Here is a 16,246-nt window from a genome sequence, read left to right as displayed (position 1 = left end):
TCAAAGAGAATACGGGAATGAACTATATGACCTTTAAGGTCTCTTCCAATCCAAATCATTTAATGAGTCTATGATTCTATGTTTTCTCAGGCCATTTTAGTACAGGAACTAAGGAATTACTCTCTTTTTGGTGCTTCAGCACCTATGTGGTAGTAAAGGATTGTATTTTTTTGGCTCAGAGGGTTAGGAATCTGACAGTATCAGGAATCATTAGGAGAGTTTTGTTTTCCCCAAATGACACTTCTGGAACTGGAGTCCCCTATGGAGTTCTGAGCCCGTGTCTTTATTTCCTGTCCTCCTGTGATGCAGGGAATAAAATGTTTCTTTGAATGCTTGTTCTTTGTTGAGTGCAGCATGGAGACATTTGAGAATCAACAGTCCCTTGTGTTTACAGAAGCAGTCACTTCCCCACTGCATGCTGTCTAGGAATTACCACGCTAGTCAATTTAGGGTAAATTTGCAAAGTGGTGCACAGGGAGTCACACAGTTAAATCCCATTGATGTTAATAGGAGTCATGCAGCTAAATCCTTGCACATTGCTTTGTAATTTACCTCTTTGTGTTTCTCAAATCTGCTGGCTCATGACTAATTTCTGTCTCTTATAGAAAAGCTTGAATGTGTTTTGGTAGTGGAATGGGCACAGTCTATCTATATATGCTATCCATATACATCTATATAATAGCTATATCTATATACACTATACATTTATATGTCACACTTTATCTGGCATATAAATATACATTCCAAAATACAGACATTCTCTCTTATGATTGATGTCTTCATTTATTTGCCTATATGGGTTCCTTATAAGTTACAGAGTAGTGATAAACCAAATTAGAACCAGTCAACACAGTCCTCAGAACCTCAACTTCTTTAAGAAAGAAAACTAAATTACTAAAATTTTTGAAAGCTAAACCCATCTCTCAGGGACAAAAAAAAAGTTTTGGTGAAAGCATAATGTCTTGAAAATTTGCTTGATCAGTTCTGAAAACACTTTGAACTTGCTCTTTGGTCTGCAGAATCATGTGAGTTAGACTTTGTAAATTAATTTCAGTTTTCTGAAGAGAAGTGTTTTTAGGTTCACTTGTGGGAAGGAAGAAATGCAAAGAATTAGCCATTGTTTCTAAAACTGAGGTTAAAGAACGGTGAAGTGGCTTGATGCAGGCATGAAAGTGCTTTGTCCTGTACATGTTTAAATCTTGGTGCTGTGGTGATAAGTATCATTGGATTATTTACACCATTACTCCAGTTAGCCATGAGATTGTCAAAATGTCTGTGACCATGCAGATATCAAAAGTAAAACAGCTGTGCTGGTACAATACTGCACCCATACTAGTGAGCTCTGGCTCCAAGGAAGGTTATTAGTTCAGTTGCAGCACCCTGCTGATGTGGCAACACGACTTCTGGTTCAAGAGCTGGCTCAGGCAGCACTCTCCAAAGAGTCTCAACACCACCCTTCACTGTATGGCACAGGCATGCCCACAGAAACACTCACAAGATAATAAGTGACTCTATCGTCTGGGTAAGGTTTGGATTCCCAGTAAATGGGGCTTAAAACTGCACCATGAATGCTGAGAGGAAAAAGAAAATATTGCTTCATTTATACTGCTGATTCACCCACTGAATGGAAAAAAAGTTATGAAATCATGTAATTAAAGACCCTGTCAGCAAACATATATGCAGAGCAGGCATATATGAAGTGGAATAGGCAACCTGGTATAAAAATCCTGCAACTGCTCTGTTGGTCACTGGAAGGCCTGAGACATATAATTGGGCAACAAGAGGTCCAGCTGGTATTCCTTGCTCTCACTTTGAATCCCTATGAAAGCTTCCACAATGTCACATGAGTTTTACATGGGACTAAGGGTGTTAGCAGACAAGAAACTTTTTAGGTGGATTACAAGTTGTTTATAAATTAGTCTTATAGGGATACATGCACATTTCTTTTGCCTTTGGAATATGGAAGTCAGACCCTCATGTAGTCCTACAGAATATAAAGAATGTCAGAATCCTTTGTATTTTAATAAGTAAATTGGCTGTAAAGCTGTGTATTCTTGGCTTTATCTGTCTTCAGCATGGTTACAGCATGTGGGAATAGCTTTTCTCATAGTGTTTTGATTTTTCTGTTTGACAGTGTGGTACACTGAGGGGAGTTTGACATATCTGGGGCCCTGCAAACATCTGGACACAGTAGACAGAGCTATTATGGTTCACCAGAACCTGACTTCCATATGTTGTGTCCTTCCACTTGTGTCTCAGGATTGCATCATGGGTTTTCAATTTGTTAATCTCTGCAGGCATCAAATCTATTCATAACAAGTGGTTTTGATTGACACGTGAGCAGCTGGAGTAAACTGAAAGGAGCAAACTCAGATGCAGAACTGGTGACTGTGCTTGCAGCTTGTTTTAACAGCAAAATCTGCTTTAAGAGAAACAAACAGCTTTACAAACTTCTGATTCAGTATTTTGTGCACCCATGGCCAAAAGGAAAGGAAAAGTGCATTAAGATACTTGGGTTGCACAAATCCTGACTTGGGTCAGGACAAGTTATGAAAAGCTGATATTAATATAATAACCATTGTTGGAAAAGCAGAAAACCAATCAGAATTTTGGAAAATAATTTCTTAAGTGTGTCAGCAACAAACAACTGTTCAACAGCTGTATCAGTACAACATGAGATAAGGGGAGTAATCCCAACATAGAAAAGGAAGCATACAACAAATTTATTTTTTTTAATCTGTTCCTGAAGAAAAGCAGGATGATGTATTGCTATGATAAAGTATTAAGGAAATACTTTCTGTTGAGGTAGAAGATAAGGAGGACCATAAACTTAAACAGTGGAAGTTAAATATTTTTCTGAAATCAGCAGGACTGGCACCCTTGAGTGCCAAAGGAGTCAGAATGAGGAGATTGAATTTCTTTTACTTGCAAACCTTGCAGCACTGAGGAACTTAAAAATCCTTCAGAAATTAGTCAAACATGACTAGTAATTGATTGGCAATGAAAGAGAAGTCACTGCTTTTTGGCAAAACTGGTGTAAGGCTAATCCGGAAAAAGTGATTGTAAAAATGATGTAATTAGTACGATTTTAGTGAAAAATAGGACATGTTGAATTTGAAATTGCAACAATACTCGATAAAAATATTATGTTTAATGCAGGTATCTCACTTCTGCATATGTTTCGTGAAGATCTGGTTGAAGACTGTGAGCACCCATAGATTTTCTCTATGTAGCAGTGGAAGGAGGATGTGTTCCTTGTAGGGCTCTAGCAGGAATTATCTATCAAAGTTTAAGTGCCCACATCTGTATTAATCTCAACTTTTACAAAATTAATTGTTTAATATGAACTAATAATTTAGGCATCTACAGAAAGACATAGTTGCTTTCAGAACCCAATCCCTTTCTAAAGTTGCTATCTGAATTAGGTTATCTAAAGTTGTCTGAAGGTGCACATCTCTCCTCGCACAGGCAGCCTGGAAAACTCTCAGTCTAGATATGCTGGCTCAAGAGAGAAATCTACCTGTGAATTAGGCTGGATGTCCACTTCTTCATAGGTACCTTCTGTAAAATAACTATGAAAAGACTAAAAAGTAGTGATTACTAGACACAAGCTGTAATCTTATGTTAAGTAGATTGGACATCTGGATACTTCACCAGCCCTTAGAGCTTTTTCTTTTAAATAAAAAAGTTTTGAGAAAACATTCAAGTACATGTTAAATTCCCCCTCCCCACCTGTTTAGCAAAATAGCAACGTGCATTGTGTCCTAGAGTATTCAGCTTCATTCCATTCTATTTTTAGATTCATGGCTTTCAAACAGAAATTATTTATAGGTTTGTCCAGCCACAAAAGAAAGAAAAAAATTATGTAGACAATACACAGAAGTATGGAAACTGTCAAGCAGAAAAGAATGATTATCATAATATAGTGTTCTAAATTAAGTAAAAAACTGGTTTACTGATAGATCTCCAAGTATTATGTATGGAAATTCATCATTCTGTGATGCATTTCTGGGCTAAATATTATTTAATACTTCAGTCAGTAATACAAAAGAAAGTATAAAATAAAATCTGGTATGACATATATACCGCAAAGGCTACTAGAGAAATTATTAATAGGATAAATAAATAGAACACATCAGTGTGAATTTTTTGGCTAAAAACACTGAAAATATTGCTTTGGATACTGCCAAATAAAACATCACACATCTGGAAAGGAAAACCACAGCCAAGTTTATAGTGTGTCAGGCAATGCTCTGGAAGGTAAAAAATGTCTTAAAAACTTGTCTAAAGACATGGCTGATTTTACAATGAATCTACCATAAAAATAAAAATCTCTGGATAAAACTGGAGAAAGCTGTGCAGGAGCAGGGAATGACATTCTGCAAATGCAATAAGTAACATCTGAATTACTGAGTTGTAATTCTGAGTCCCACTAAAGCATCTATGCTTAATAAAGGCGATTACAGGAAGGACAGAATTGGAAAAAAGACAATGGTGATCTCCATCTTATAATTTCTATGAGACTACATGTGCGAAAGAAGGGGTAGAAATTATTTTATTGCATCAATCAGTATTTTCATGAGGGAGGTGAAATTCAGTTATAAAAATGGCATAATATGATCACAGTGATGCAAAGAAAGCTAAATGTAAAATACTTCCCTAAGATTAAATGATTGATATATAAATGAGAAATGAACTGCAAATATTAACAGTAAGTAAACAAAGGACAAATACTACATAAATGTTGACAGATTATCTATCACTAGGGTTATTTTTAAGTTATGAAAATGTGTCTTTTTAATAAATGCTTTTATTCATACACTGTGGAGTTGCTGCAGAAATTAGATCTGCTCCCCTGATATGCAAGTGTCAGATTAAATAATCACAACAGTTTTTGTAGGCTTCAAATCTAATAATATTAATAAACATTTTGCAGATGATCATATGTTTTGAGTTACCTCTATCATTAGCTGCTCTGCTCCCTCTGAGACCTGTGCTTCTCAAACAGTAAAGTGCTTTGACAAGATAAGGCTCTCATCTCAATTTTAGAGGAAAAAGTATTTTTTCTCTGTATTTGTTTTGCTGGTTCTTTGATGGTTCCTGTTAATTGCTGAGTACCTTCTTCTTCATACTGTAATAAAGATCATTGAATTTCTGGGGGGATAATGAGACTATTATGTTTTTTACTACAGTAAAGTATAAGTGCCACAGTGAATTCCATAATGTGTTATTTGGGACTTAAATTTAAGACCTTAATGATTCCTCTTGCCCTTATTTCACATCAGTTCACCCAAAAGAGCAGACTCTCACAGGAAAATGAAATATCTAGTGGATTCTACTATATTTTTATATAAAAATTATAAAGTAAGGAATTTTAAAGGAGAATTTATGCAGTAGAAGAAAGTATGAATATCACTGGAAATATGCAGGAGCACAGAAGATACTAATGAGAAAAGAAAAAAATTACAAAAATGACAGAAAAGATGCTGCTGGTATTAAAAGAGTGAATCTCCACATTCTCCTGAGACCAAGGTGAAATATTTTCTTTAAGGCTGGTTTCCAAAAGGAAATAATGTGACTGAAAAAATTATTAAAGTTCCATTAGTAAGAAGACAATAAAATTAGTAGCAAAAGAAGAAACTTTTAAGAGTGATGACACAGATCATTGGACCAAAAATAGTAAATAAAATTTCTATAATTTACTAATTGTTTGACAGGACTTAATTTTTTTTCTCCTGATGGATTTATCTTTACATGAATCTTCAACAGAGCTCAATTTGTTTTTCTCTCCTTGGGTTTACATGATGCCAAGAAGTTTCTCTGGTCATTGGCACAAGTGTCTGCAGCACAAGACGATGTTTAGATTGTCTGCTCTCTCTGTCTGCTCTGCTCCCTTTGCATACTCTGCAACTCTGAGGTTAAGGGTTGATAAACACTGTAGTTGCCCATCTTTTACACAGACTACCAGATGGTCAAAATGAAAAAAAAAAGCTCCTATCAAAGATGATGGTTAGCCACTTAATTTGCTTGGGGTATATAAAAGCAGAAAATTTGCAGTTGAATTTAATGGCTATCCATTAACCCCCATGACTTAATGCCAGCTCTTGTAGTGCATAGTCTGTGCCATGAGACAGGAATGGCTCTGCACATGGGTCTTCATCTTTGCAGCACAGACAGGCAATGGGTTTGTCACAGTAGGTCTCCTTTACAACCATTAAAGTTACTAAAATCTGACAATTACTCTTAAAGTTTTACTGTGCTAGTCTGTGGAGTGGGTAAAACAGCAGCTGAAGTTGAGCTGGCTGCATTACTCCTTGCTGGAGCTCTAGGGGTGAGGCCTGTTGAAAATGTTTCTGCATAACTTGGTACAAATGGATGCTGGTTTGGGACTGTGGCTTCTAAGGAGTGTGGTGCTCCAAATCTCATTACTCTTGGTGTGTGTCATGTTCTGAGAGAAAAAACAAACTACCTCCCTGTAAATGACTCTATAAAATTTTGAAAAGAAAGTAAAACATGAGAATAAAGATCTTTATTTTTAAGATACAGAAAAGTAATCCTTCCTTCTTTCTGGACATGATGACATTTTTTCGATTTTCTCATAAATCTCTGTTTTTCAGAATTGCAGCCAAGACTGAAAGCAGGAAATGCAAGTATACTTCTAAGAAAGACTTGCAATTTTCTATTCAATTGTTGACACAACAACAGGAGAGTCAATTTAGTTCACCTTGGTATTTTAGAGAGAGCTGGTACTTAGCTTCTACATGTCAAGAGGGATGCAAACTACAGGGGAGAAATGGTGACAGGAGGAAAACACTTGCATGGTACAAGCAATAACAGCAATTCAAAGGAGATGAAAAAGAAGAAATGAGTGAATTTTCTTTCTTTTGTTTAGGCAACACACCCGTAGTCCTGATGTAGAGCCTCTTTGCTTGTCATGTAAGGTCTTTACACCATGTTATTTTGAAAGTGATTAGGTTTTTTCTTCTGTCTTCACTCAGTCAGGATTGAATGCTAGAGATGGATTTTCTTTTTCGGACTTGGTTGTTTATTAAATCTTATCTAAAGCACAGAGAGTTCTTCAGCACTTCTAGCTGTCAAGCCAAAAGTGAGAGAATGGAGGTGTATCTAGCTAGTTACAAGGCCCTTTGAAACCTTACTATCCAATTAAGAACTAACATCTATATTATTTATACTTTTGACCCAATAACCAAACCCCTGTGACCTGCACTGTGGTACTAACTATCCAATCCAAAAACTTCTACCTGAAGTCATGAAGAAGAAGGAACAAGAAGGAAGAGACAACACCCAAGAACGTCCATCCTGTCCCATTTAGTATATTAGTATATTAGTATTGGTATGTTCTAAAACCCCAAATTCCAAACCCTTCACCATGTGAAATTACACTTCTATTCTAACTACACACCAGCGAGCCTAACTCAAATTTGGAAGCCTTCTCCAAGGCCTCAAGTCAAAAGCAGTGTTCTTTTGAGGGTCAGTGACAGAAATCACAAAAATTTAAAACTCCCAGGCTTCAGGGTTACAGCATTATTTGATGCAGGGGAATTGTGAAAAAAGAGTTGACAGCAGTCTACCCCAGACTCCATTAGGAGTGACCTTAAAGCAGAAATGTCCCTGATCACACTTGTGTCTGCCCTCCAGCCCTTTGGGCTCCTCAGACAGTGCAGAGGGAGGATGCAGGGCAGGATGAGGGTGTGATGAGCCAGGCCACACTGGTGGCCCAGCAGCTTCAGCAGGCTCTGGGGCAGCCACCAACAGCCAAAAAGTGCTGTCCCCAGCCTCTGGGAGAGCTAAGGACCTGTGCAAGAAGGAGCATTGGTGCAGAGAAAAGCAGGAAAAAGGATCCAGCAGGATTCATGTGCTAAAACCAGAACCCAGAGCCACAATGGTGAGGGGCAGGGTGAGCTTCTGCCAGTGGTCCAGAGAGAGAAATTAAAACAAAAACTCAGGCACTAGTCACCTGCAATGCTGAAAAAATACTTACAAGTGGTGGTGTAAACTCAAGGGAAAGCAGACTTTCACCTCATTGCTCTAGAGCTGAGTGAGGTGAACAGGCACTGGAAAAGATGTAAGTTTTGTCTTTATGCCATTGTTTGCATAAAGGGGGAAGACTCCTACACTTGGCTCCTGTACCTTCTCTGTGAAACATATTTCTTCAAGCAGTGCTTGAAAAAAAATGAGGCTTCAGTATGTGGGATGTGGTTTGGGGAAAAATGAGAAAGGGGGATGAGGCAAGTGAATAGAATTCGAAGAAAGGCACAGAATAAAAGCTAGCTGTGTGTGAATACCTTTTATTTTTAATGCTAACTGTGATCCAAAACATTCAGATGCAGTAAAGAATCTGATATTTCAGGCAAAAAAGAGTAGACAAACAGGCTATTTAGTCACATCTTAATGGAAACACATTTTTGTGAGCTGTAGTGTTACCGAACTTCAGTCTTCTTCAGTGATTTCCCCCTCACAGTACCAGCCCATCACTAGTGAAAATATGTTCTTTCTTTTCTAAAAATATTGGGCAAGCTTTGAAGGCATGTGTGCACAGGAATGAAAACCATTTCTAATGTTTCTGGAGGTATTTGTCCCTTTATGAAAGGGAAATTGAAGACAAAACTAAACCAATCAAATAAGGTATGAAACATTTAAGCACATTACTTTAACGAGTGCATATTGAAAATGAATGCACTGAACTTTTGAGATTGTAGGTTCATTCTGGGAAAGGACTTCAGAACTACAAATTTGGTTCCATTCAAAATTAAAAAGAAGGTGTTGATTTTTTAAACCTCTGTTTAAAAAATGGTTCACTTTAATGCTGCTTTGTGGTCTAATGAATGTCAGATAGCTGCTGTGGAGTAGAGCCTGTTTTTCTTCGCTTCCTGTGGTGTTCAGGAAGGAATGGCCTTGCAGACTCAGTTTCCTAAATTTAGGCACTTGTGTGTGTGTTCGCCTGTAAAATTAATTTATAAATTCTGTAACAGACAATGGAATTTTAATGTGAAGCACACCTGGAGCTTTGGGGTTGGTTGGTCCCCCCACAAGGCAGGCTCCTACATACAGGCAACTGAGCTGTCCTCAAGTCTCTACTGACTGCATGGCTGTGAGGTGGGATTCAGACATTCAGGTTTTATTTATCCTGTCCACTATTATAAATGTCTTCCTTTAGCTTTCAGGCATCTCTATGTATACCTTTGCATCTTTCTACTTGTTGCTCTTTTTAACCAAAAGCTCAGTGGATGCAATTCATGATTCCACTGATATCAGCGGAACTTTGCTGGATTTACACTGGCTGCAGTTTTCCTTCAGCTTGGAGGGTTTCTTTTAATGTCCCATTTCTGTGACCATTATTGGATTATACCTTTCACTAAAATTTTCAATGTTGTAATTAATTTGGAAACTCTGAAACCCAACATTTTAACTTCTAAAGAACACTAATCAGCACTTCTGGCTTCTTTTTTTTTTCCACTTCAAGTACTGGCCCATAAACATCTCATTAACAAGAAACTGTTGCAAGTGTTTTCATTGTTTTCTCTTTGCTTTGCGGTGAGCTAAGTGTTTCTGAATTTCCTGGGTGGATGCATCAGACTGTGACATGCTGAATCTGGTTTTATCAGTTTTATTCTGTTTAAGTGATTTTAAATGCAGCTTGAGGTATGTAGCTATATCACAATAATAATAATAATAATTATTATTATTACTGTCACTCTTTTTATTGCTGCTATTATCAGCATTTGGGAACTACTGATTGTCAGTTCTGTATTAAGAATAACTTAGCATAACTCCAACCAGTTTAGCCAGGAGCAGACTTGTTTTTACTTTGGTTTTGGTTTGTGGGGCTGGTGGTGACAAGAATACTGTGGGGTTTCAGCTGTTGTAATGTTTGGACTTCAAACACTCTTTGTCCAGTTAAGGGAAAAAGATTTCAGTAAGAGGACACATTTCTTTGTATGTTGAACAAAACATTGAGAGACTTTCACCAGACCTACACGTTCTTTCTTGTTCCAGAAACTCCTATAAACCAGAAATATTTGTTGCAATGTGAAATATTCTGTGAGATTATGACAGATTTGCAGAAATCTTGAAATATGTATTGTGGCAGGAATTTCTCTTTTCATGAGCCTACATGTATAGATAGGTTCAGCAGTACTTAATGAAGAATATAATAGACATTATGAGTCCAAGGATTCTGGTTCTGGGCCTTTAAAAATGCAACCTTGGTTTAAGAAATGGGAGAACAGGTTTCAGGTGTATGTAGCATTAGTTAAAGGAGAAAACTTGTTGAAGGAGAAAAGCAGGATGATTGGAAGGATGATCTGGGAAGCACTCTTGCTGTGGGCAGCACCATCTCATGTGGCCATCCAAAGCAGGGGTACCTCAGCTGCTCAGGCAGCTCAGGAACACAGGGCAGCACTGAGATAAAACCCCCATGGTCAGGTTTGCAGAGAGCTGTGCCTGCTCCTCAGGCAGGGCTGGGATAATGTGCAGATCAGCTGGAGCACTCCAGGGTGTCTGAAGAGTGTGAGCTGCATGTCCATCTGCAAACAACAACTTCACCAAAGCTGGGAGGGGTGGGAGAGGTTTGCTCCATGTAATGCTGGGCTGACGTGGCCCTAGATCTCTAGAGCAGGGTTAGACACAGTTCTGCCTTGCTGTTCCTGCAGTCTACTGCCACAACCAGGGATTTTAGAGGTGTTTTCAAGTGCTGGCTAACAAAAATATGAAGGAGTATAAAGAAGTGGGTATTTGCACTTAGTTGAGGAAAACAATCAATTAATATTAAAGTTTCATGCTTGAGTATCGTAAATGAGATTTTTTGACAAGTTCTTTCTCCTATACCTTGAGAAGGGTTTGGAGTGATCCTCTCAATGTCTTAGTACTTACATGCCTAAAGACTACTCACTTTTCTGGGCTATTGAAAAGGCTAAATCATTATTAATTTACGATCCTAAATTATAAAACTCTGTGTAAACATGTGGTAGTAACTACACCTATTTTATGCAGGTCAGGGTTTGGAATAGTTCCAAAAACAAATCAGTCGCACCGTGCAGATTAGATTTTGTGATATTCACCTCTTGGTCTGAGGGATACACTGGGGCCTTCTAAATGGCCTTTGTCAACTATTTGCATCAACTCTATTAATCTTTCTCTTGGCTTTATAATTAATTAAAACCTGATTTCTCCATGTAGCAACTTATTCTTGTCGGCAGAAGTTATTTCCATCATCTCTGTATCACAGGCCAAGGTTAGAGCACTCAGCAATTCTAAAAGTGTTATCTCAGCTGTGGGCTCCTGAGCCAGATTAGCATGGGTGTAGTAAATCAAAATGTATTCAAGATTCCTGCAGTTGTGCATGTGCTAATTCCCTGTGGGTGTAACTCAAATGGGATGAGAGAGCAAAAATAGAGCGGTAATCATCAACCAGAGCAGGATTTCCCAGCTTGTGGACAGGTGTGTTCCTGTGGCCCTCCTCAAAGCAGAGATGTCACTGTGAGGTTAAAATGCCAAACGCTAACAATAGAGTCATAAACAAAAGAAAGACCAAAGATAGGACATCTGGAGCTTTTCTTAAAGATTCTGAGGTTGAAGTCAACTGTTTGCTCAATTTTGATAATTTATGACATGATCATGGAACTTGTGTGGTCCAGCACCATGAGTGCACTGACTCGAGGTAAAGCAATACCTTACTGTTTGCTTTCCACGGGCAGAAAAAGGAGCCTTTTCCCTTCATTGTGAGATAGTTCATTGGGCTGCATATTATATCTGACTGTCTTAGCTCAGTTGAGACTGCTCAGCCTGTGCATGGCTCTGGCACCTGTGTGCTCCTTGCTGAGACGTGTTGGGAATGCTAGCAGTCCTGAAGGAAAGCCTCCTGGGGCTGCCTGTGCACAGGCTCAGCAGCTCCACACCAGAGAGGCTGTAATGCAGCAGCTGGTCTCAGTGTAAATGATTCCTATAGAGCTCAGCACTGGGCACAAGAGAGGCTGATCAGGAGCAGAATTCACTTTACCACTGATGGCACATTGGGCCCTGCTTATATCTGTGCTACAGAATTGATTCTTGCTCATCACTGGGCTGTATGAGATTTATTTTGAATTTGTATTTGATATATGGCAGTTTGCCATATATATTATTGTGCTTGTGTCTAATACAGTAGATATTTAACTGTGCCTGAATTGTCCCTCTAACCCAACTCCTAAGGTTGAATTGATTTTCAGAAACATAATTGTATAAAAAATATTACTTAACCTCTCCTGGACCTCTTCAATTGCTTTAGGAACTTAGCACTGGTTAGTTCAATCACTGACTGCATAAAATTCCTAATTATTTAATCAAAAAGAAAAAAAGACAAGGAAGATGACCTCTAAGTTTGTAATCAGCTGTAGCTTTTGACATGAGCACTGCTGTGAACTTGACAAGCTGTGATAGGTGGGTGCACTGAGGACCATAAAGATAATGAGGTCAGCTGTTGATTTGAGTCAAAACAACAAGAACAGACTTGATTCAAATGAAATCAGAGCTAGCTGTATGTGAGAATGACTGTAAAAATTATAGTCCTGAACAAAATGTTTCTTTTGTCACTAGGAGAGCAGGGCTTTTTCCAGGTAGGATTGCCAATTAATTTTTTTTTTGTTTGTTTCCTCAGTACTTGGTGGGTTTTATAAACCTCCGTTCAGCAGGCACTGAATTGCAGATATTGCTACCAAAGCAAGTTTTTTGTGGAGAAATTTTAAGAGGCTCATCCAAATTCAAGTAATGAATAATTGAGAATTCAGAACAAAAATACAATGCAATTGCCATGAAACCACCCCAAAACATGCATCATTAATAATGGGGTTTTGCAATTTTTTGAATAGTTGCAATCTTAGACTCTGGCTTTCAAGGCTGACCTCACACCCTCTTTCATGGTGTTTCCTAAGGCTGCAATTAACTGCAAATAATTCTGTACCTTTTATGCCTTTGTTGGCATTCCTTTATATCCAAATAATTCATATCAGAACAAATGAGAAGTAACATAATTTAAGAAAAGACGAATAAAGGTGTTTCATTCTCCAGCTGTTCACTGTTTTTGTAAATCATTTGCCTTCCCTTATTAAAGACACAAGCCTCATAGAAGTATGAGGTGATCACTGACAACATGACTCTTAAAGTAGTTATAGCTTCCAGTTAAATAATCAAATACTTCTAGACACTGGATTATAACTTAGATTAATAGACATTTCAAGACATTTAAAAATCCCTACCAGTGACCTGCTAAGAAAGCTTTATGTGCCATTGTGCTGATGAAGAGTAACAGATTCTTACTAAGAACTTTGTAAATCATTTTATGCATCTCAATAAACACTACCACCTATTCAGAAACCTGCCATGTTCTCTGTTACTTCTTTCTCAGGTCTGAATTATTATATCTGAAGTCTTGTACAGTTGAAATGGGACTAAAGATGCTTTAATACAGAGAAATTGGGAGAAAAAAATGCTGAATTGTTAAAAAAATCTCTTCTCTGTGTATTCATGATGGTAATCACTCGCATTCCTGACTACATTCTTGTAAATTCCTGTCTATTATTTTGAAAGAGGAAGATGAAATATCTTGTGTGTTGTAGAAATTAATAATAACACTTTTGCTTTCTTACAGGTGACACCAGAATAAAGGGGAGGCAAACACGACTTTCAGGTTGAGCTTTCAGAATTTCATTCTCCTCTTGGTCTTGTGAGGCCGTGCAGCACTCAGCACAGGTCAAGGTCTAAATGGCACATTGGTACCCCAGGTGTTCTGCTTGGGTATTAAAAGACTTAACAAAGCAAGAATAAAAGACAATTATTATCACAGAGAAGCTGTCTAATCTGCATTTCAGTAGAGTTTTTTTTCTCTAAAAGTGAAATAATCTGATCAAAAGAAGAACAAAAAAATTACTTTGTATAGATTACTGAATTATACATAGATATACTGAATTATTAGGACATGAAGGGAAAACAATTCTGCCATTACAGTAGGCAGAGCAGAGCTTGTCAAAAAGATAAGGCCAAAATAAGCTAAATATTGTTTCTTTAAGATTCAAGAACAGGGTTTATAGCATTGCAATGTTTGTGATTAATGAGGTAGAAAACAGATGCTCTATCAGTGGAGATAATATCATCAACGTTCTGAGTAAGGAATAGTTTATTATTTCACAAAAGCTTCGTGCCCTTCTGGCCTTGCTTAGGGACTTGGCAGGATATGAAATGAAGATGAATGATAGTTTAAACAGAGTTCACTCTTCCTCACAAGACCTTATTAGTAAAATAGGAATACAGAACATTGGCTTGCAAGATTAGTAACATGTGAAGCACCTCTGTAATATACTTTCTTTTTTTTAAATAATTGATTAAGAACATGTAGGACAGATCTCATTATCAAGGTCTATTGATTTTTCTACTCACTGCCTGTTGCTAAATCATTTTCCAATTATACAATAATGTTGTAAGTATAGAGGACAGATCTGGGTGGAAGTCTTAATAATTCAATGAGCAGAGCAGGTTTTTTAAGTAGAGAAAGACAGGGAGGTGATGTGGAACTTGAGCAGAATGGCTGATCTAAGTAGCACTGTGAACACTCAGCCTCTCAAAGGAAGCACCATGGAAAGGTTTATGTTTAAAGGAGGGTTACCAGAAAACTGGTTTGCCATATTGAAAATTTGTAAGAACAGAAAAGCTGTTTAGTGTTTCTGACAAGATAGAGGTACTTTTTGAATCCTTAGACTATAGGGAAAAAACTTCACTGTTAAGAATCAAGTATAATAATAAAGGGAATAGATCGCAGCAGCCTAGATACTTGGTCATTGACAATTACTGTGTACATAAATACTTCTGTAATTTTTAACAACACTTTTTAGCCCAGGAACTCTAAACATCTGTAGAAAATGAAGGGATTGTACTTCTTAAAATTTATGCTTGTTTTCCTGTTGCTGAAAACAAACTTTACATGGTAGGAGACTTAATTTCATCTTAATTTTGCTTTTCAAAAGTCCACAGTATATTGTTTAGTCTGCTCTATAATGAATGGAAGGAAAGTCAGATGACCTGCTTTGGGTCCCTTATTTCAGATGGGTGAATCTCACTCCAACGGCGCTTATGTTGGTATTGAGGGACCCCAGTCAATAGCTTCAGATCAAATAATGAACTTTCAGGTGCATAAAGAAGGCAAAGCCTGGCAGAACACTGTCAGCTGATGAGGAACTCCACCTTTTTTAAATCGCATACATTTTAGACTATGCATGGCTGGATACATATTAGAAGGAAGCTAATATATATATATATAATCTCCTATATATGATATAATATTCAAAGTGTGGAGTGCAATAATCATGGGAAACCAGTTCCCTGAAATGGGAAACTGCATTTATATTAGCTTCTAAGAGTGCATAAAAGATAAATAAAGGCAGTTCTTTAGCTACCTAAATCTATGAAGTTTCATCTGCAGCTGTAGTTTTAAGTACGGATTTTGTAACAAACTTTGGGAATTATTTATTTTTAATTTATTCTTTAGCTTAAGAAGATCTTTGCTTACTTGCAATTAATTGATTCCAGTTCCACATTTATTTATATTCGTTAGTAATTAAGTTTTTTTTTGTTTGGATAGCAAATCTTTGCAATTCTTCTCAATATAATGAAATAACATTAAACCTGAAAAAATATTTTGAATTAAAGAAACAATGACATTATTCCCCCATGCTTATTTAACCCCTTTAAAAATCCAATTTAATTCTGAAATAGAAAACCTTTTCAAATGCTGAAGATGAAACATTTAATTATGAAAATGTTGAGTAAAGCAGTAGTGGGAAAGAGAGGAATGAGTCTGTAGTGTTTTATCAGATCTTTTTGGATATCTAACAGCACAGCAACCAGACCCTTCTCACGATGGCTGTTGTAGCACTGAAGCATCCTGTGGCTGTCTCCTGTTCATTAGCATCTCAGTGCTGCAAGATGACTTTCTTCCAGAAAGTTTTGGTTCTGCAGGCCTTGAGATTCCACAGGTTCCTCCTCTGGTTCTGTCACTGCTCCAAAATTCACAAGCAGTTGAAAGCAAACACAATGAAATGATTTTCAGAAGGTGGTTTGCAGTAGCAGCCTAAATTGGCAATACAAGGATCTATTAGACAGGCAGTGCTGCATCTTTAGAGGAAAGATTGTCCAATTCTTCTCACTCTACTGGCTGTCTCCTCACATTCATCAACCCTTCAAATTGTGTTATCATTCA

The 16,246-nt window shown here is 37.4% G+C and overlaps 1 long non-coding RNA gene across 1 annotated transcript in view; it reads left to right on the top strand.

Annotated features, from left to right (window-relative positions):
* The window catches only part of LOC117005645, an 82,260-nt gene extending 67,379 nt beyond the window's left edge, over positions 1 to 14,881 (top strand). Inside the window, exon 6 of the long non-coding RNA XR_004419861.1 lies at positions 13,646 to 14,881. This is a non-coding gene — a long non-coding RNA (uncharacterized LOC117005645). The remainder of the gene's footprint in view (positions 1 to 13,645) is intronic.
* Positions 14,882 to 16,246: the final 1,365 nt, after the last annotated feature.

The sequence above is a fragment of the Catharus ustulatus genome, chromosome 1, assembly GCF_009819885.2.
Source record: "Catharus ustulatus isolate bCatUst1 chromosome 1, bCatUst1.pri.v2, whole genome shotgun sequence".
NCBI lineage: Eukaryota > Metazoa > Chordata > Aves > Passeriformes > Turdidae > Catharus > Catharus ustulatus.
The sequence above is the reverse complement of the archived record's forward strand: the minus strand, read 5'-3'. Positions and strand labels throughout refer to the sequence as shown.